The sequence below is a fragment of the Mustelus asterias genome, chromosome 3, assembly GCF_964213995.1.
Source record: "Mustelus asterias chromosome 3, sMusAst1.hap1.1, whole genome shotgun sequence".
Taxonomy (NCBI): Eukaryota; Metazoa; Chordata; class Chondrichthyes; order Carcharhiniformes; family Triakidae; genus Mustelus; species Mustelus asterias.
The window spans coordinates 111217385-111239523 of NC_135803.1; the positions used below are offsets into that span (position 1 = coordinate 111217385).

Consider the following 22139-nt stretch of genomic DNA (forward strand, 5'->3'; position numbering starts at 1 on the left):
GGGAAAGTCGTGCTTGACGAACTTGTTGGATTTTTATGAAGATGTGACTAGTGCGGTTGACGGAGGGGAACCGGTGGATGCAGTGTTTTTGGATTTCCAAAAGGTGTTTGATAAGGTGCCTCACAAAAGGTTGCTGAAGAAGATTGGGTCACACGGAGTTGGGGGTAGGGTGTTAGCATGGATTGGGGATTGGCTATCTGACAGGAAGCAGAGAGTCAGAATAAATGGGTGCTTTTCTGGTTGGCAGATGGTAACTAGTGGCATGCCACAGGGATCGGTACTGGGGCCTCAACTATTTACCATTTATATAGATGATCTGGAGGAGGGGACTGAGTGTAGGATAACAAAGTTTGCAGACGACACAAAGATAAGTGGAAAAGTGAATCGTGTGGAGGGCATAGAAGGTCTGCAGAGAGATTTGGACAGGCTGAGTGAGTGTGCGAGGATCTGGCAGATGGTGTATAACATTGACAAATGTGAGGTTATTAACTTTGGAGGAAATAATAGCAAATTGGATTATTATCTAAATGGAAAAAAATTACAACATGCTACTGTGCAAAGGGACCTGGGGGTCCTTGTGCATGAGACGCAAAAACCCAGTCTGCAGGTGCAACAGGTGATCAAGAAGGCAAATGGGATGTTGGCCTATATCGCAAGGGGGATAGAATATAAAAGCAGAGATGTCTTGCTGCATCTGTACAGGGCATTGGTGAGGCCGCAGCTGGAATACTGTGTGCAGTATTGGTCCCCTTATTTGCGGAAGGATATATTGGCCTTGGAGGGAGTGCAGAGAAGGTTGATACCAGAGAGGAGGGGTGTTGATTATGAGGAGAGACTGAGCAGATTGGGTTTGTATTCGTTGGAATTTAGAAGGCTGAGGGGGGATCTTATAGAGACCTATAAGATAATGAAGGGGCTGGATAGGGTAGAGGTGGAAAGATTCTTTCCACTTAGAAAGGAAACTAGAACTAGAGGGCACAGCCTCAAAACAAAGGGGGGTCAGTTTAGGACAGAGTTGAGGAGAAACTTCTTCTCTCAGAGGGTGGTGAATCTCTGGAATTCTCTGCCCACTGAAGTGGTGGAGGCTACCTCGTTGAATATGTTTAAATCATGGATAGATGGATTCCTGATCGGTAAGGGAATTAGGGGTTATAGGGATCAGCGGGTAAGTGGAACAGATCCACTTCAGATCAGCCATGATCTTATTGAATGGCGGGGCAGGCTCGAGGGGCTAGATGGCCTACTCCTGCTCCTATTTCTTATGTTCTTATGTTCTTATGTTTTGAGTGAGTGGGCGAGGATCTGGCAGATGGAGTATAATGTTGGCAAATGTGAGGTTATTCACTTTGGAATAAATAATAGCAAATTGGATTATTATTTAAATGGAAAAAAATTACAACATGCGACTGTGCAAAGGGACCTGGGGGTCCTTGTGCATGAGTCGCAAAAACTCAGTCTGCAAGTACAACAGGTGATCAAAAAGGCAAATGGGATGTTGGCATTTATCGCAAGGGGGATAGAATATAAAAGCAGAGAAGTCTTGCTGCACCTGTACAAGGCATTGGTGAGGCCGCAGCTGGAATATTGTGTGCAGTTTTGGTCCCCTTACTTGCGAAAGGATATATTGGCCTTGGAGGGAGTGCAAAGAAGGTTCACCAGGTTGATACCGGAGATGAGGGGTGTAGATTATGAGGAGAGATTGAGCAGATTAGGTTTGTACTCGTTGGAGTTTAGAAGGCTGAGGGGTGACCTTATAGAGGCATATAAGATAATGAAGGGGCTGGATAGGGTAGAGGTGGAGAGATTCTTTCCACTTAGAAAGGAAACCAGAACTAGAGGGCACAGCCTCAAAATAAAGGGGGGTCAGTTTAGGACAGAGTTGAGGAGGAACTTCTTCTCTCAGAGGGTGGTGAATCTCTGGAATTCTCTGCCCACTGAAGTGGTGGAGGCTACCTCGTTGAATATGTTTAAGTCACGGAGAGATGGATTTCTGATCGTTAGGGGAATTAAGGGTTATGGGGAGCAGGCAGGTAAGTGGAACTGATTCACTTCAGATCAGCCATGATCTTATTGAATGGCTGGGCACGCTCGAGGGGCTAGATGGCCTATTCCTGCGCCTATTTCTTATGTTCTTATGTTCTTATGTGACATATCTTCATAATAATTCATAAAAATGATGCTTGAAGGACAAAGGAAATATTACCATTGTGTTTTCATTGCACTTTATTAGATCCCTTTTATTCAGTTCAAATATTGGGAAACCAATATCACTGTATGTTCCAAATGTAAAATTATTAAGCCATCTTTGCTTGTGTTGTTAAAGGTGTTCAACTCAGAGCTGAGTTCTTCATTTTGTGAAGCAATATAACTGTGAATTCAGACAATTTAGGGTCAGATGCAGATCTTGCACTTTAAAAGAAAATGTTTGCATTTGAGAACAACACATAGCGGGAGAAAGGCACTGTTAGAGGTAATGAGACATCCAGAGGGGCACACCTATACATGCGATACAAGAGTTGCACAGTTGGTGAAAAATTTGCAAATGGAGAAGTGAGGCTTGAAATCTGGAAGCAATGTGCACAGTTGCAAGAATCCTATGGTAATCACATGTTGATGACAGACAAGTAACATATGCTGTAGTTAAAATATATATCTGCCAGTTTTATATCACTATTTCTTGCTGTGGTATGATCTGGCATTATTGTGCTATTATGCCAGCTTGCACTGTTCTCACATGAGGGAAAGGCAGAGGGCTACACTTCTGTCATTAATGCTATGTGCAGAGCTTTGCTGTCTGAGCATTCTGTGTGGAAGTGCATTCCAACCAGCTGACTTTTCCATTACTCCTATTCTAACTTGCCAGGATGCGCGGGAGGTTAAAACACCAAAAAACACAAGAGTGTTGATAAATCTGCAGGTACCTGCCACCTTCTGTATTTAACTGGGGTGTGTTGGTGAACGTGTGAGAGATTTCAGTGGGGCTGGTGGGTATGCTATTTACATAAGCTAAATGCCAATTAGGGGCATTTCTAACCATGGATTCTGGTTTTAACTGGCAATGGGCAGCTTTCCCAGGCCTCCTGAACTCTCCAGGTTAGAGAACACTGGAGGAGAGTGGGCATTGACAGGGTTAGAATACTTTTACATGGTAGTTGCTTTTTTGTCTTAGTGCAAGGCTTTTGCTCACAGGACTTATTCTGAGAACGTACTTTCACTGCTTTGGAGGTGATTTTCAAGTCTTTATTTCTACTGCTTTTGAATTTCATCTGCACTTCCCAGCTGTCGGCCTTTTCAGATCAGCAACCTATGCAGCTCTACCTGGCACTCTTTATGATGAATACATGGATCACCTGAAGACTGTTCAGCCACCTGCCTCTCTGCTGTACAGAAGGATTGGGCACTGAGTTCAAAACAGCATATACAGGCAGAAAATAAACTTTCTGGCTGCGACAGGGCATTTGTGCAAAAGGAGGTCCACTCTCTCGTGTCAGATTGTTAGTGACATTTGCAACATCCTGAAAGAAGACCTCCTGCTAACTGGACAAAGTGGGCATCAATTTCTAGTGGTGGTCAAAGTTATCCCAGCTCTGAATTCCTTCACTTCTGGCTTCTTGAAGGGATCTGCTGATGACATCGGCAGAATCTCAGAAGCCGCTGCACTCAAAGTGGCAGCGCTGCCACTTTACAACTGATGTGGCTAATCAGAATGAGAGGGTCTGAGGATTTGCTGCAATGATTGGATTCCCAATGTTAAAGAGCGTCATAGCTTGCAAACATATGGCAATTAAGGCACCCTCAGATCAACCAGCTGCATTCATCGACCAAAAAGTAGTCTGATCCATCAGTTCACCTGGCACATAACCCACTGAAAGATTATCTGGCATGTCTGTACAAGATGCCGAGCCACCTCAATGCATTCACCCTGTGCCAGTCACAACTCCCACAGATATTCATGTCTCCAAGCAGAGCAAGTGGATAGCTTCTTGGAGACAAGGATGTGGCTGATCACATCTTAGGAACCCTGGCACTAACACACAGGAAAGTTACAACAGAAGCCACACTAATACAGGAGAGGTCATTGAGCAAGCTATTGATTCCCGCTATTAGAGAGCTGTGGGGGTGGTGGTGTTGCCCTTGAGTCTAGACCAGCAAGGACATCCTTGGATAACATAATACTGTAGAGAGGACCGGAACTGTAAGAGCAGGGCGGTGAGAACTTATGTGAGTGAGACAGCAGCTTCTGAAACAACGCAAAAGAGAGTATTAGTGGGGATTACAAGTAGTAGTCAATGTTATTAATAGTAGCGAAGTTTATTAGCCTGGCAAAGTTTTATTATTGTTTGTGAGGTTTACTAATTCGAGTGAGGTTTATTACCAGTAACAAGGTTATTTGCCCAAAAAATGAAATAATGACATAGGGCTGCTCCAAACTTGAGAGTGCTTGTCCTGTTAAATGTGGAAACTCCAGTAAACCTCCCCTGTCCTGGAAAAATATTTGTGCAGTAAACACAGTAGCTTGAGCTCTATGTTTCAGAACTTTTGAGAAGCAGCTGGTATCACTGCAGTGCATCGATTAGGTTGAGAGCTATGTGCATAACATGTTCATAGAAGTGGTTATCCTGCAGCTTAAAGATATACAAGGAGACAGGGAATGGGTGATCATGAGACAGTCAAAAATAAATAGGCAGGTAGTGGAGTTCCCTCAGTGCATTCCACTATCCAACCAGTATTCAGTTCCTAATACTGATGAGGGTGATGCTTAATCTGAGGAGTGCAACCAAAGCCAAGTCCATGGCACCAGGGGTGGCTCAGCTGTACAGAAGGCTACAAGCAAGACTGGAAGAACAGTGGCATGGATCCAGAATAGTATGTTGCCTCCCTGGTGCGAGGGTTATGGATGTCACTGAATAGCTGCAGCGCATCCTGGAGGGGAATGGCAAACAGCCAGAGGTTGTTGTCCATATTAGTCCCAACAACATAGATTGAAAAAGCGATGAGTTCCTGTTGGTAGGTTTCAAGGAGTTAGGAAAGACATTAAAAAACAGGACCTTAAAAGTAGCAATCTCGAGATTACTCCCAGTGTCACAAGCTAGAAAGCAGTGAATTGGGATGTTGGAAAAGATGAATGTGTGAGTGGAAAGAGGTGCAGGAAGGAGGGCTTTAGATTTAGATTTTGGGGCATTGTGACTCGTTCTGGGGCAGGTGGGACCTGAACAGGGCTAGGACAGATGTCATTGTGGAGAGGTTTGCAAGTGCTGCTGGGCAGAGTTTGGCAGGAAAATGAGAACCTGAGGGTGAATTCAGTTTTTCAGCCGGCACAGACAAAATGAGCAGATTGACTTCATTCTGTGCTGTGAACCTTTCTACTTTTTCTGAATTTTCTAAAATGTCTGTAAATGAGAAATGTGCGGAGAGAGGGCACCAAAGTGGCAGCACGTGAATTGCTCCTTAGGAGAGTCAGCACAGACCTGATAGGCCGAATCGCTGTTTTCTGTGTTGCAACAATTCTAGGATTCACTCTGTGGCCATGTATAGCGAACCTGATATAGCCAGAGTACCTGCAGCTGCTTACTTAGCTGCCAGGAATGCTCAAGATGTTCTCATTTGGGTAAGCTTCAGCTGATCTGAAGCAATGCAACCATCTGGCATGCTAATACTTAACTGCTTCCCACAATCCCCCAGCACCAAATGGTCCCACAGTCACAATCCATCTGTGCCTCACACACGCACTCTATCTCTCGCTTTGGCTCCCTCGTGCTCCATCCCTCGCTCCATCCCTCTCTCCCTCCCTCGTGCTCTCCCTCGCTCCCTCCCTCGTGCTCTCCCTCGCTCCCTCCCCCCTCCTCTTGCAAGGGGAAAAAGAAGAGAGTGATGAGTGTGAGAAACGAACGTGTTGAAAGGCTAGAATCGCAATATTTATGGAAGATTACTGTGAGGGATGAATAACGAACTATGATGGTGAACATCAGATGCAGATATGAGGAGGAGTCTTGAGAGAGAAGAATGTCTGGACCTGTAAAGGTGTCATGATCTGAGGAGTGCTGGGGAGGTTACGGTGAGGGAATTGGCACTTCAATGTGGCACCTCATTCACTTTTCCTACCCTAATGAGGTCATTGGATCTCTTGCAGCTCCATCCATGACTCAGGGACCATATTCCTACTGCTTAACTTGGCCACTTGCAACCACATCTGCTTGAGTTCTGAGGCATATTTCTTCCTCCCATGCTCTGGGAACAAAAGGTCTCCATGTGTTCTCGCAGCCCATAGCATAATATCCATGGAGTGAAACATGGGGGAGTCTTCCTTCTGCCGGAACTCCACCAATCAAGTTGCAGGCTCTCACGTGATAATTGTACAATAGATCCATTTTGACCTTTCAGGGTCTCTTTAAATGCTGGAACATTACCAGAGGTGCATGGGTAGTCATCACGCTTGTGCTCTCTATTTGGTTGGAAAATAGGTCTTGAAATGTGATACCAATTCCACAGCTCAGTTAAAGAGCCACTGAAAATTTGCCCCTCAAAATCGCAATTCCTTGATTCCCTGCCACCTTCATAGAATCATAGAATCCTACAGTGCAGAAGGAGGCCCTTCGGCCCATCGAACCTGCACCAACCACAATTCCACCCAAGCCCTGTCGCCATAACTCCATGCATTTACCCTAACTAATTTCCCTGACACTAAGGAGCAATTTAGCATGGCCAATCCACCTAACCCATACATCATTGGGCTGTGGGAAGACACCAGGGCACCCGGAAGAAACCAACGCAGACACGGGGAGAACGTGCAGACTCCGCACAAACAGTGACCCAAGACGGGAATCAAACCCTGATTCCTGGCGCTGAGAGTGCCAACCACTGTGCCATCGTGCCGCTGCAGGTGGGTCTGAACATTAAAATTCAGCCTGAACAACGTGAGGGCTGTCTGCTCACTGTGTCATTCTAAATTCTAGTTTAACAATTAAAGACATTGATATCGCATGAATTAGAACTATACTACAACTGGTACAAAGCCAAAACAATGTTAAGCTATCTCTTAATGAATTCTGATGAAGGGTCATCTGGACTCGAATCATTGGCTCTATTCTCTTCCCACAGATGCTATCAGATCTGCTGAGATTTTCCAGCATTTTCTGCTATCTCTTCTTGAGGTGGCCTCCTGACTGATGTCAAATGATCAAATGGCAGCAGTTAAACTTTCTACAACATTGAAAATGCTTTCGGAATGAAGCAAAATGTAATTGCTGTTACAGAAGATGGTAATGTTATGTATTGCCTGTCACTATCTTCTCTTTCAGTAGATTTTCTGGAACTGTCTACACACAACCTGCTTTAATATATTATATCTGTTTTGCTTTGCAATTTCCTGGAGGCAAAGATCATGAAGATTAGTCCTCACACCAAATGGGTTCACATTCTAACCAGAATGAGTCCATTTTACAACAGTCTATCTTCAATTTATGAGCATTGCTTTTCTTTGCTGCATTTCATCCGTTTCAGTCTTGAGCTTACCTTCTCCCTCTTGATTGCTTCTTTATTAAACTATTTCCCTTTTGAAATGTGATTCTTATAAGCAATGTGCTGAGCATGCAGTGATTAGCATTTGAGTTTGAAACTGACCTTTTTCTGACTGTGCTGCCACAAGGATATGAAACATCATCCAGTAAAGGCCACATCTCCTTCATTTAACAGGAATAGGTGGAGTGTCCATTTATTTCAATGACCCACAATGACCAATAGTACGGAAAGATGTAGTTTTATAATGTATCCGACCCGAGAGTGTTGGGTGGAATTTAACAAGGGCTACAGGGAGCCTGACGTCCGCTGTTAAAACTGGCAGCACCCCTGCTGAGCCGATCTCCAAGAGTCCTGAGGGAATTAAGTGCCTAATTGACAATGGTAATGCTTCATGGGGAATGTGTCATTGCAGGACTACCCCCAGTAGGGCAGAAATCCCACCCCTGAGAGCCTTTTGACCAATCAGAGATCAGAACTCTCCATCACTGGTAGAACCACTGGATGTGATAACGGTAATACACTTGGGCCTTCACTGGGTTCATTTGTGGAATCCTTGGGAAAAGGGAAGTGAAGATAGGATGGGTATCGTGGGAGGAGCTGCTGGGGAGGGAGTGGGGGTCGGAGGAAAAGGGATGGGTGTGGCTTCAAACAGACCTCAATCCTCAGTCCCTCAATCAGGCTTTGTGTACCTTTGAACAAGGGAACCCCCACAGCCTGCCAGCATACCTCACAGAGTTAACCTGTTGGTCTACTGGCATGGTGAATCTCCAGTCTATTGGTTGAATACCAGTAGCAGTGGGATAATACCGTTTTGTGTGCATTAATCCGACTTAATTTCCCTTATTGAACTTTAACACCCTGCCTTCACATTGAACTTCCTCACTTTCAAATTACCCCCCTCTTTAAACTCCAGTGAATATAATCCTAATCAATTCAATCTCTCCTCGTATGTCAGTCCCGCCTTCCCAGGAATCGGTCCAGAGTAGGAACAAATGGGTCATTCGTTCATTGACCAGCCGTGGTTAGTGGGGTACTGGAAAGAGATATACTTGGGCGCCAGCTATTCACAATATATATAACAAAGATTTGGATGTGGTGACCAAATGTAATATTCTCAGCCTTGCCTTTTGGCTAAGATCAAGTGTGGTCTGCTGATGCTGCACTTGGTTGAGGTCATTGGGTTGCATTTAAGCTTCATTTTCATATGAAGCAACTTTTAAAAGCGGCATCTCGGCCTTTTGGCTAAGATGCAAGTGAGATCAAGCCTTGGAGGTGGAGACGTCCGCCTACTCCAGTCAGCTTGGCTCATGTAGATCAGGCATTTGAGTTTGAAACTGGGGTAAAGGGTTGCATACCCTGTCTTGTCAGCCTGGATCGGAAATGTCTCAACTTGCTGAGATTTAGAATTGGACTTGATTTGATTGAATTGGAAAAGTATTTTAAAAAATTCTCGGCCTTTTGGCTAAGATCAAGTGTAGTATGGACAGGCTGCACTTGGTTGAGGTCATTAGGTTACATTTAAGCTTCATTTGAAGCAATTTTTAAAAGCGGCATCTCGGCCTTTTGGCTAAGATGCAAATGAGATCAAGCCTTGGAGGAGGTGAGTCTGCACCTACTCCAATCAGCTTGGCTCATGTAGGCCCAAGGCAGGAGTGTAGGCCCTGTCTTGTCAGCTTGGACCAGGAATGTCTCGACTTGTTGAGACTCTGAATTGGACTTGATTTGATTGAATTGGAAAAGTATGTTCAAAAAAAATTTCTAAGTTAATGAATGATACAAAGCTAGGCGGGAACGTGTGTTGTGAGAAGGATGTGAAGTGGCTATAGAAGGATTTGAACAGATTTGTTGAGTGAGCAATAACATGGTAGTTGGAACATAATGTGGAAAATGTGAGATAATCCACTTTGGTAGAAGGAACAGATTTGCAGATTGTTTCCTAATTGTAGGAAATTAGAAAGTGTAGATGCACAAAGGGAGCTGGGTGTCCTTGTTCATCAGTCACTGAAAGCTAACATACAGGTGCTGAAAACTATTCAGAAAGCTAATGGAATGTTAGTCTTTATCACAAGATTTAAATATAGGAGTAGTGAAGTCTTGCAACAATTGCATAGAAGCTTGGTGACCGCACCTGGAGTACCATGTGCAGTATTAATCCCCTTACCTCAGAAAGGATATTATTGCCATAGAGCGAGTGCAATGAAGGTTCACCAAAATTGTTCCTTGTCTAATGAAGAGAGATTGGGTAAACTGGGCCTGTATTCTCTAAGAGTTTCGAAGAATGAGAAGTGATCTCATTGAAACCTAAAAAATAATTACGGAATAGACAGGGTAAATGCAGTTAAGTTTTTTTCCCTTGGTCGGGAACTTGAGGACCAGGGGGCACAATTTCAAAATAAGGGGGAAGCCACTTTGGATCGCTTCCCCTTTATTTTGAAATTTGAGATGTGGAGGAATTTCTTTATACAGAGCGTTATGAATCTTTAGAATTCTCAACCCCAGAAGGCCACAGAGAGTCAGTCATTGAGTATGTTTGAGGTGAGATTGGTAGATTTCTGATTAACAATAGCAAAAAGGATTATGGGAATAATTGAAGTGTCTGATCAGCTATGATTGTATTGAATGGTGGAGCAGGCTCGGTGAGCTGAATAGCCTTCCCCTGTTCCTATGTTCTCTGTTCTGTTATGGTTTTGCTGCATGGCACCTGAATCATGTTGAATCCTTTTATTAATTTTATTTATTTATTAGTGTTACAAGTAGGCTTATCTTAACACTACAATGAAGTTACTGTGAAAAATCCCCAATTTTTTATTTATTACCTGAATAATATATATACTAGAAATAATTCAGTTGAGGTTTTAAAAGATTAAAGTTAGGTGTTTTGATTCCTATTATTAAATTAAATGGAATTAATATACAGTCAATTCAAAATATAAAAAAATCATGTTCTTTATAATGTAAAATTCTAGAATACCATTTATTTACTTCAGTGGGCTTAGTTTAATACAAATATGATTAAGGAACGAATATACTGATTGAAAAAACGGTATTACTAGTTAGCTCACAGATTGGTAATAATTAAATTTGCTAAATTTGAAAAAAAAAGTACTTTATATACCTAAATTTAACTCCATGTGTATAATTATGGTGTTGGACGAGTGATTTAAAAGTTATAAAATTGAATTAATAAAATCTGTTTGTCTGTGACTGGCTCTAGAAAAAAGGTTGACATTTGCAATTTATTGAAACCCAACTCGTTCTTAAGTCTGTCATGAAAATTATACTTACCTCCATGAGAGCAGAGGTTGGGAACTTCAACTCTCGACTTTACATGCATGTGCAGCCAGCTCCCAGCCTGTAGAAACGTAAGCTTTTTGTGCTAAGGATGGGCTTCGCACACCACTGCAAAGGAGAAAAATGGCACAAAAAGCTGGATCAGGTGACTGGAAGCAGAGTGCTGTTGAGAAGAAAAGTCCCAGTGCTAGGCTCTCTGTTGTTTGTAATTTCTATATTTGGAGGGAAATGTAGATGGTTTGATTCGTAAATTTGCAGACGATACAAAAATTGGAGCATGGCAAATAGTGAGGAAGATTGTCAGAGGATACAGCAGGATATAAATTGGCTGGAGACATGGGTTGAAAGATGGCAAAAAGAATTTAACCTGAACAAATGTTTGGAAGGTCCACTGAGAAGGACAGTATACAGTAAATGGTAGAGCCCTTAGAAATATCAGCTTATAGAGGGATCTAGGCATCCAGATCCACAGTTCCCTGAAGGTGGCAACTCAGGTGGACAAGAAGGTGTATAGTATGCTGGCCTTCATTGGTCGGGACATTGAGTATAGGAATTGGAGAATCATGTTGCAGCTGTGTAAGACTTTGGTTAAGCCCCATTTGGAATATTGTGTACAATTCTGGTCGCCACACTAGAATCATAGAATCCCTTCACTACAGAAGGTAGCCATTCAGCTCATCGAGCCTGTACTGACCACAATCCCATCCAGGCCCTATTCCCTTAACCCAACATATTTACCCTGCTAATCCCCCTGACCACTAGGGTTGATTTAGCATGGCCACTCAACCTATCCCGCACGTCTTTGGACTGTGGGAGGAAACCGGAGCACCCGGCGGAAATCCGGGGAAACACAGGCAAGAGGAGAAAGTGCAAATTCCACACAGACAGTGACCCGAGGTGGGTCCCTGGATCTGTGAGGCAGCAGTGCTAACAACTGTGCCACCTTGCCACCCATTGTGCCACCAGAAGGATGTTGACGTATTGGAAAGGGTGCAGAAGAGATTTACCAGGATGTTGCCTGCTTTGGAGGATATGGACTGTGAAGAAAGGTTGAACAAGTCTAAGGATGAGGGGAGGACCTGATAGAGGTTTACAAGATTATGACAGGCTTGGATAGAGTGGATAGTCAGAGTCTTTTTCCCAGGGTCGAAGGGTCAATTACTCAGGGGCATAGATTAAAAATGAGAGGGGGCAAGTTTTTCACACAGAGGGTGGTAAATGCCTGGAACGGGCTGTCGGAAGAGGTAGCAGATTCTGTAACAATGTTCAAGAAGCATGTGGATAGATTCATGAATAGGCAGAGAATAGAGGGATATGGACCACGTAGAGATAAGAAAATATTAGATTAGAGAGGTATCTGTGTCGTCAAAGACTTGGTGGGCCGAAGGGCCTGTTCCTGTGCTGTACTGTGCTTTGTTCAGACAGGGTACAGCAAGAGGTCTCAAAGGGAAAGGAGACAGGGAGAGACCTTAAAGGAAGTGTCACAGAGAGGGACAGGAAACAGTCCCAGGTCAGTTAAAGGAGAGAAGAGAAACAGGCTGCAAACAGGAAAAGGGTTGCAGGGAACAGAATTTTCTTGAAGGTTGGTGACTCCCTGCAGCATACCATTGGGGAAAATTTTATTTTGGAACTGTCGTGTTCTGCTCAGTGCGGCTGAAGACCTGAGGTTGCATTTGTAAGTTGGTGCGAGAGGATATACTTGGAGAACAGAATTACAGGAGATAAATTTTAAACTCTAGCAGGCTGACTGTTGATGATGCCAAATCCAAATTCGAGTGACTTCTGGAGAGAATTCCAAGATTAGATCGCTGAAGGTGAAGAATTTTATGGAGATTCGTTGACTCAGAGTGGATGGGTTGTTGAGAAATCCATGGATGTTGTTTTTATTGCATTTGGCATTTATTGGATAGTATGGTGTGTTCGATCACAGTTTATCTGTTACTTCACATGCACCTCATATTTACCGAGTGTTGGAGTATAACATAAATGGTGGCTGGGATTCTCCACTTCCATTTCTGACGGTATGAAAGCCGGTGGAGGTGAAGAATCCAACAGGAGTCCCCAAACAGTGTTTCCATCCAAAGGATTTCCTGGGGGGCTGTCCCCCCCCACCAACGATATAATGGGGTTACCACCATGAAAAGATGGGAAGCTCATTTACATAACTCCATTGTATTATTCCACCCATGTTTGCGTTCTCTCTGCCATTGGCATGGTATCACAGCGGCGGGGTTTACAACAGCTTTTGCCAAAGAAGGACGTGATGAATGGTCCCTGCCAGGGGCAAACTGGTGAGCAGAGCCCTCAGAAAGAGAGTGTTATGTCTGGGCAGTGCCCAGGCATGCTGGGGGAGATTGTTATTAATGTTGCTTCTGCAGGCTGGTGGAGTTCAGAATACGAACCTCTTGAAGCCAGAATATTTTCCCTGAGTACTTAGTTGATAAGACCATTGTTGTAAAACAGTGTCTCCTTTGATTTGCCATGAACATTGCCACAGGAGACGTACTCCTGTTTAACCACTCTGAATGTAACATCAACACACATTTATTATTTACAAGGCTTGGTGTCAGGTTTTCTGCCACACCTTTGTGTCAGTGTATTCTGGTATAAATACCTATGTTCATATTTTTAAAGAGAGTCCCTGAATACTTGTCACGGTGGCATTTCATACTATGCCTGCTCAATGAACCCAATCGTTGAATTGTTTCACCAAACTCATGGCAAAAGAGCTTTTCTCTGAATTACTCTTTCGTGCTCTTGTTTATGTTAACTTGTACAATTAATTTTCAGCTTTGTAATTATAAGGATTTTTTACCTTCAATTTCATGTTATTAGTTGAACTCAATAAAAAAATCTGCAATTAAAAGTCCAATGGTAATCATGAAACCATTGTCAATTGTCATAAAAACCCATCTGGTTCATTAATGCCCCATTGGGAAGCAAATCTGCTGTCCTTATCTGGTCTGGCCTACATGTGACTCCAGGTCCACAGCAATGTGGTTAAGTGCCCTCTGAACTGGCCTCGCAAGCCATTCAGTTCAAGGGCAATTTACGATGGTCAATAAATGGTGGCCCAGCCAGTGACACCACATCCCCTGAACAAATATTTTAAAAATCCTCACATCCCTCTATTTTCTAGAGGGTTCTATTTTCTTGATAGGAAGACTCCTGCTAAAACCTTGCTGTGGTACAATTTGCAAGTATATAAGAACAGCAGTCTTCATTAGTGTGTGTTTCTGTGAGAGACTTTATTGAATTCATCTTGTGATGTCTACCTCTGCCAGAGTTACGTGACTATGGCAAGTCAGTTAGTTATGCAATGCAGGATTGTATTTCCAAGCATCTCATTTTTCATATAAAAAAAGATATGAGCAACCTCCTTATCATGTATAAAGAAGATACAACCATCCCCTTTTTCTCAGCGGTCAAAAGACACAGTTGTATGCATGCTCCTCTGATGGTGAATTTCCCAAGTTATTCACTATATACACCCTGGCCTCGGGTATTAACAACTGTTTTATCTACTTGTCGATCTCTTTAAGGAACATGTGCACGTTGACACTGGCTGTTCTTGTGAGTGATATTCTTGTTCAGAGAATGTCATTACTGTAGCCTTGCTGGCTGTTGCTGTTCCTTTTTGGTTGTTGGGCACTCAGGAGCTCCAGGATTTATGGTAGTTCTGTACTTTGTCTAGTTGCTCAGATCCCTTCTCCACAGCTGGCTAATTGCTGTGCACTATAGAACCATTGAATCCCGACAGTACCGAAGGAAGCCATTTGGCTCATCGACAATCTGAAAGAGCATTCCACCCAGGCCCTCCCTGCCACCCTATCCCCATAACCCCACACATTTTCCATGGCCAATCCACCTAACCTACACATCTTTGGACTATGAGAGGAAACCCACGCAGACATGGGGAGAACATGCAAACTCCACACAGACAGTCACGCAAGGCCAGAATTGAAGCCGGGGCCCTGGCGTCGTGAGACAGCAGTGCTAACCACTGTGCCACCCAAGGAGCAGCTTTGTTCATCATTTGGATATGCCTGAATTGCGCTGGTCCTTCACGCCCACTACATATAATTGGAATAATAATTTCTCTACACGTGTCATATTTTCATGTGGGTTGATTCCTGTTGAGTGTGTTGAATGTTTTCAATCTGGCTAGTCCATATAATGATTTAGGTGAGGGAACTGTGTAATTTATCTATGTTTACAAATGATCTGAAAGCAGTTTGAAAATAAATGATGAAGAAAATGAAAATAGCTGCAGCAGAATATAGACAGGTTGGGTAAGTGGGCAAGAACATGGCAGTGTAATAAAGTGTGAAATTATCTACTTTGGAAGGAAAATTAAAGATGCAGAGTATTTTCTGATGGTGTGAGACTGTAAAATGTTTGCACTCTGAGAGACCTGGGTGTCCTTGTGCATAAATCTCAGAATTTTAACATGTAGGTAGAGCAATTAGGAAGGCAGATGATATGTTAGCTTTTATTATAAAGAGATTGGAATATAAGGGTAAAAAGGCTTTCCTACAATTGTACAGGGCATTGGTGACACCACACCTGAGGTTAGATTTTACTGGTGCGCTATGGTCCACATACCTCAGGCTAAAAGGTTGGGTGGGGGAGCCCTCCCAGCAGATGAAAGCTGCCCCACTGCCATTTAGATTAGATGCAGTATTTCTACACCTTACAGACAGGGAGTCCTGCTTCAGAGAGCTGCAAACCAACCAGATTGGCGCTTTTCATTGCAGCAAAGCGACCAGGAGCTGTGGCCCACTGCCATTACTGCACTTGGGGTTTGAGGAGGCAGTAAGTATGGATGGGGAGGCATTGTATGTGTTTGGGGGGGTGGGTGGCCTGTCTTGCTAACAGGCCCTGATGAGAGGGTATGGGGTGGGTGGGTGGGACAGGGAATGAAAGATCAAGGTGGAAGGGAAACTTAGGGGAATCAGGAGGCTGGAGTCGAAATAATTGGTTGCATCTTTCTCACTCGCTATATAATTATTCCTGTTGATAAATAGTTCTTTAGTTACTCCACTTGGTCACCACTCTTTCCAAGATATTACATAAACCAAGCCCTGTCTACTATGATGTGGATGTATAAAATGCATGTTGCTATTTTGAAGAAGATCAGAGGAGCAATATTTGGTGTCCTTACTAATATTCATCCTTCAATCAACATGACAAAAACAGATTATCTGGTCATTAGCAGATTGTTGTTTGTGGGATGTGGCTGTGCACAAATTGGCTGCTGCATTTCCTACACTACAATGGTGACCATGTTTCAAAAATACTTGGTTGGCTGGAAAATGATTTGCGGCATCCTGAGGATGTAAAAGGCACTTTGTAAATGGATGTCTTCCTCTCTTTCTTAAAGGGTTAGATAGAAACATAGAAACATGGAAGATAGGAGCAGGAGAAGGCTATTTGGCCCTTGGAGCCTGCTCCGCCATTCATTACGATCATAGAACACAGAAAAAATACAGCACAAACAGGCCCTTCGACCTACAAGTTGCGCCGGTCATGTCCCTACCTACCTAGGCTTATATATAGGTTTACCTATAACCCTCAATCCTATTAAGTCCCATGTACTCATCCAGAAGTCTCTTAAAAGACCCTATTGAGTTTGCCTCCACCACCACTGACGGCAGCCGATTCCACTCATCCACCACCCTCTGAGTGAAAAAGTTACCCCTGACATCTCCTCTGTACCTACTCCCCAGCACCTTAAACCTGTGTCCTCTCGTCGCAGCCATTTCAGCCCTGGGAAAAAGCCTCCGAGAATCCACCCGATCTATACCTCTCAACATCTTGTACACCTCTATCAGGTTACCTCTCATCCTTCGTCTCTCCAAGGAGAAAAGACCGAGCTCCCTCATCCTATCCTCATAGGGCATGCCAACCAATCCAGGCAACATCCTTGTAAATCTTCTCTGCACCCTTTCAATCATTTCCACATCCCTCCTGTAATGGGGTGACCAGAACTGAGCACAGTATTCCAAGTGGGGTCTGACGAGGGTCTTATAAAGCTGCATCATTATCTCCTGACTCCTAAACTCAATCCCTCGATTGATGAAGGCCAGCACACCATACGCCTTCTTAACCACCTCCTCTACCTGCGAGGCCGATTTAAGAGGCCTATGGACCTGCACCCCAAGGTCCTTCTGATCCTCTACACTGCTAAGAGTCTTACCCTTGATATTATACTCCTTCATCCCATTTGACCTGCCAAAATGGACCACTACACATTTATCCGGGTTGAAGTCCATCTGCCACTTCTCTGCCCAGCCTTGCATCCTATCTATGTCACGCTGCAGCTTCTGACATCCTTCCAACCTATCCACAACACCACCAACCTTCGTGTCATCAGCAAACTTACCAACCCATCCCTCCACTTCCTCATCCAGGTCATTTATGAAAATGACAAACAGCAAGGGTCCCAGAACAGATCCCTGGGGCACGCCAGTGGTGACCAACCTCCATTCAGAAAAAGACCCGTCTACAACCACTCTCTACCTTCTGCAGGCAAGCCAGTTCTGAATCCACAAGGCAACAGCCCCTTGGATCCCATACCCTCTCACTTTCTCGAGAAGTCTTGTCTTGCATGGGGGACCTTATCGAACGCCTTGCTGAAGTCCATGTAAACCACATCTACCGCTTTTCCTTCGTCAATGTGTTTAGTCACATTTTCAAAGAACTCCACCAGGCTCGTAAGGCACGATTTGCCTTTGACAAAGCTGTGCTGACTATTTTTGAGCACACTAAACTTCTCTAAATGTTCATAAATCCTGTCCCTCAGGATCTTCTCCATCAACTTACCAACCACTGAGGTTAGACTCGCCGGTCGGTAATTTCCTGGGCTATCCCTATTCCCTTTCTTGAATATAGGAACCACATCCGCAAACCTCCAATCCTCCGGAACCTCTCCCTTCTCCATCAACGACGCAAAGATCATCGCCAGAGGCTCTGCAATCTCTTCCCTCGCCTCCCACAGTAACCTGGGGTACATCCCATCCAGTCCCGGCGACTTATCTATCTTGATGCTATTCAAAATTTCCAACACATCTTCTTTCTTAATGTCCACATACTCAATCTTTTCAGTCCACCTCAATCCTGTAGTACAACCACCCAGGTCTTTTTCCACCGTGAATACCGAGGTAAAATATTCATTAAGCACCTCTGCTATTTCTTCCGGTTCTGTACAGACTTTCTCACCCTCACCTTTAATAGGTCCTATTCCTTCACATCTCATCCTTTTACTCTTCACATATTTATAGAACGCCTTAGGGTTCTCCTTAATCTTACCTGCCAAGGCCTTCTCGTGACCCCTTCTGGCTCTCCTAATTTCTTTCTTAAGACCCTTCCTACAAGCTGTATACTCATCTAGATCTCTATCACCGCCTAGCTCTCTGAACCTTTTGTACGCTTTCCTTTTCTTTCTCACTAGGTTCAGCGCAGCTTTCGTGCACCACGGTTCCCGTAACCTACCAACACCTCCCTGTCTCATCGGAACGTTGTCATGCAGAACTCTAGACAAACATTCCTTGAAAATCTGCCACCTTACTTCAGTACTTTTCCTCGAGAATGCCTCCTTCCAATTTACACCTCTAATCTCCTGCCTGATGGCTTCATATTTCCCCTTACTCCAGATAAACACTTTCCTAGCTTGCCTGATCCTATCTCTTTCCAATGCTCGGGTAAAGGAGATAGAGTTATGATCACTAGCCCCAAGATGCTCCCCCACTGAGAGATCTGACACCTGTCCAGGCTCATTAGCCAGTACCAGATCGAGTACAGCCTCTCCTCTAGTAGGCTTATCCACATGCTGTGTCAGGAAACCCTCCTGAACACACCTAACAAACTCCTCCCCATCCAAACCCCTTACCCTAGGGATATTCCAATCGATGTTTGGGGAATTAAAGTCTCCTATCACGACAACCCTGTTATTCCTACATCTCTCCAGGATCTGTTTCCCTATCTGCTCCTCAACATCCCTGTTACTATTGGGCGGCCTGTAGAAAACACCCAGCAAAGTTATCGACCCCTTCCCGCTCCGAACTTCCACCCACAGAGACTCCGTAGACAATCCCTCCATGGCTTCCACCTTCTCTACAGCTGTGACACTATCCCTGATCAGCAGTGCCACTCCCCCCGCTCTTTTGCCTCCCTCTCTGTCCTTTCTGAAACATCTGAAACCCGGCACCTGAAGTATCCAGTCCTGTCCCTGTCCCCAAGTCTCCGTAATAGCCACCACATCACATTTCCAAGCATCGATCCACACTCTAAGCTCATCCACTTTATTCACTACACTCCTGGAGTTAAAATAGACACATCTCAAACCTTTGGTCCGAGCTCTCCCCTTCTCCACCACCTGTCTATTCTCCCTCTTACACTGTGTACAATCCTTCTCTATTGATCCATGGCTGATCGTCCAACTCAGTAGCCTAATCCTGCTTTCTCCCTTTAAGTTGGGAATGCCAGCTAAGAAGCATTAGAGAAATCAGGCCTTGAGATGAGGTGAAGGTTGACAAGGGTTTTAAAAGTTTGAAAAATAAATCAAATTCACCTTCCCAACTTTATTAAGCAAGGCAAAAATTACCTTTTCAAAAAGCTCTTACACTTTGCATAAATTTGAAATTGAGCTGACCAGCACAGCGACATGGAACCATCGAGTGGTGTTTTACAGACTCATCAAATGGGGCTTCACATGCTCCACATTGTTCTCCACATGCTGACCTTATTCTATTAGCCCCGTGGATGTGGAGAGACAGTAGCCCTGAGTTGAGATGTTTCTCCACAAGTGAAAGGAAAAAGAAATTGTCAGCTGTGCCTCCCAGCAGCCATTTTTAGAGCAGCATCAACACAGGTCTGGGAACGGGTATCTGCACAACTCAGAACTATGTAAGAAGTAACAGCAATATTCTATTAATAAGTGGTGCAACCATTTTGTTGAATCCACTTTATTTTAATGAGCACAAACAATTTCTGAGATAACCTGATGTGCAAGATTTCTAATCTAATGGCTGATTAGAGAAAGGGCAAGTAAACTTGCAGGAGAATCTTCCAAGCTGCTTCTTTCAAGGCAGCCTTCACGACACACGACAGCGCAGAGTCGCTGAGCAGAAACTGATAGCCAAGTTCCGCACACATGAGGACGGCCTAAACCGGGATGTTGGATTTATGTCACATTATCAGTAACCCCCCAGCTTGTCTCCTGGGCTTGTAGAATCTCACTAGCTGTTCTGTCTGGAGACAATACACATCTCTTTAACCTGTTTTGAATGCTCCCTCCACCCACATTGTCTGTACCTTTAAGACCTGGCTGGCTGTAGAGATTCGCATTCTAATTAGTATTCTGTAACTTGATTTCTGTGTCTGTGCACTGTTTGAGAGCAGATATCCACTCCATCTGACGAAGGAGCAGTGCTCCGAAAGCTTATGGTATTTGCTACCAAATAAACCTGTTGGACTTTAACCTGGTGTTGTGAGACTTCTTACTGTCTTTCAGGTATAGTCAGACAGAACAAAAGAAAAATGCAATGGGGAACAGTGGGTGGGGATGGGCGGTGAGCTGGGCAGGTGTGGGGGTGGGTGACTGAAGAGAAGGAAGAACACAGAGGAGAAAAAGAACATGTAAAAATAAACTGAAAACAAAAGCAGACTGCAATGCTGGAAATAAAAACATTAAAAAAAGACAAACCAATACTTTGTCCAGTGATATAAAAATGTAGAAGAGACAAAAACAGAAGGACACACAGGCAGAAAAGCTGGAAGACCCATCAAGCAAACTAATAGTGCAACACCAGATAATTCAGATTTCATAGTATCATAGAATCTACAGTGCAGGAGGCGGCCGTTTGGCAAGTCTGCACCGACCCACAATCCCACCCAGGCCCTATTTCCATAACCCCTCATTTTTACCCTGCTCATACCCCTGACACTAAGGGACAATTTTTAGCATGGCCAATCAACCGAACTCACACATCTTTGGACTGTGGGAGGAAACCGGAGCACCCAGAGGAAACCCACAGGGAGAACGTGCAAACTCCACATAGACAATGACCCGAGGCTGGAATTGAACCCGGGTCCCTGGTGCTGTGAGGCAGCAGTGCTTATCACTGTGCCACCGTGCCGCCCTGAAAACATATGTGCTGAACATTTTCTAGGAAGTGGAAATTGTATCCGAAAAGTACAAGGAAAAAAATAGAACCTATGGAATATTAGGAACTTTCGGTCAGGAATACAGCTTTAAACATCATTGTAATAATCACAGCCCTCCTAGCAGCGCATGTATAAAGTATCATGGAACTTGTATAATTATTAATTCTCAGAACCTGGTGGCTTGCTTCTACTGATAGAGTGTACTTCCAGATTCCAAGCACGTACAAAGTAAAAGATACCATGCTGTGTGTAGATCCCTTACTTACATTAAAGAATCATAATGATACAGTTAACATTGATCATGATGGCGTGAAATATAACAAGCCTTCATTTAAATAATCTTAGCTTTAAACCAACTTCTCCATTACCACCTAAATAAGCACTTTTATATATCGAGATCAAAAGTTGGATAATACGACGTACCACATTTTCATATTTGGAATTCTTTTGAGTGCATTCTTCCATCTGTTCCAATGTAAAACTAATTATCACAACTTTTCATGAAACAAACCATGACAAAGTGTACAATGAACAAAAATGCCTTCAATTGGCACCTCCTAAATTTTTAGCATCACCTTTGGCAGAAATCTTATCTTTTTTGTGGGAGAACTTTGATTTCCACTTTGCAATGAAAGAGTGGCACAGTGGTTAGCACTGCTGCCTCACAGCTCCAGGGGCCCAGGCTCAATTCCAGCCTTGAGTGACTGTGTGGAGTTTGCACGTTCTCACTGTGACTGTGTGGGTTTCTTCCGGGTACTCCAGTTTCCTCCCACAGGCCCAAGATGTGCAGGTTAGATGGATTAGCCATTGGAAATATGTGGGGTTATGGAGATAGGGTGGGGGAGAGGACATAGCTAAGATACTCTCTCAGGATCTGAATGGTCTCTTCTGCACTGCAGGGATTCTATGATATTTTGCATACTTTGCATTTCTCAGAATGCTGAACCTGAACATGTCCAATGAAACAGTGGCATTTGTGATCCTGGAGAGAATATGGCATTAATGGGCTTCTGAACAAATTAAAGTATTTGCAAGGAACAGTGTGATGGATATTTGGAAGAGGTACAAGTCTGCAATAAAAAGAAGCAAATAAAAGTTGAATGAATTTTACAGATTGTGAAAATAGATTATTTCTAGTGTTAGGGATATTGAAATGCATTAGA

The 22139-nt window shown here is 43.8% G+C and overlaps 1 protein-coding gene across 1 annotated transcript in view; it reads left to right on the forward strand.

The window, feature by feature from the left end:
- Window positions 1-22139, forward strand: part of LOC144491525 (contactin-4-like) — a 1235140-nt gene that overhangs the window by 539818 nt on the left and 673183 nt on the right. The gene's annotated exons all lie outside the window — the stretch shown is intronic.